This window comes from Theobroma umbraticum, unplaced genomic scaffold (assembly GCF_002168275.2).
Source record: "Theobroma umbraticum cultivar Fairchild unplaced genomic scaffold, ASM216827v3 scaffold_146.0, whole genome shotgun sequence".
In the NCBI taxonomy this organism is placed as follows: domain Eukaryota; kingdom Viridiplantae; phylum Streptophyta; class Magnoliopsida; order Malvales; family Malvaceae; genus Theobroma; species Theobroma umbraticum.
In genome coordinates this window covers 305884-306362 of record NW_018397265.1, presented here as the reverse complement: position 1 = coordinate 306362, position 479 = coordinate 305884, and positions in this window count along the sequence as shown.

Below are 479 nucleotides of genomic sequence, written 5' to 3'. Positions count from 1 at the left end.
CATAGCATGTGACTCAATATTTTTCGAGGGATTTTCTTATTTTTGACTTAGTTAAGTTTTCATCTTTGCATGCATTGTATTTATTAATTGCATAAATAAATCTATCTGATGCATACTACTTTGGATGATTATGGACTTTATCTATACTAATTTTCTTGAGCCATCGAGGGAAATTAGCTTGGTCAAACCTAGGAGATAACATACAACATATTGTAATCTTCCTCGTATTTTTGTGGCACCTTTAGGTCTTCATCTTCAAATTTTAAAATAACTCCTAAACAAATCCTAATTCTACACTTATACGTAACTACTTACATTTTAGTAAAGAAACCTCATGGTACATCTGACGAGAGTTAGGTGAGGAAAGAAGTTTATAGTTCCTGAAAATCAAGAGAAAGGTAGGGTGCGCAGACCATATTTCATAAATAAATACCATGATACAATTTACCATACATCCACAATCATATTGGGCCTAGTCC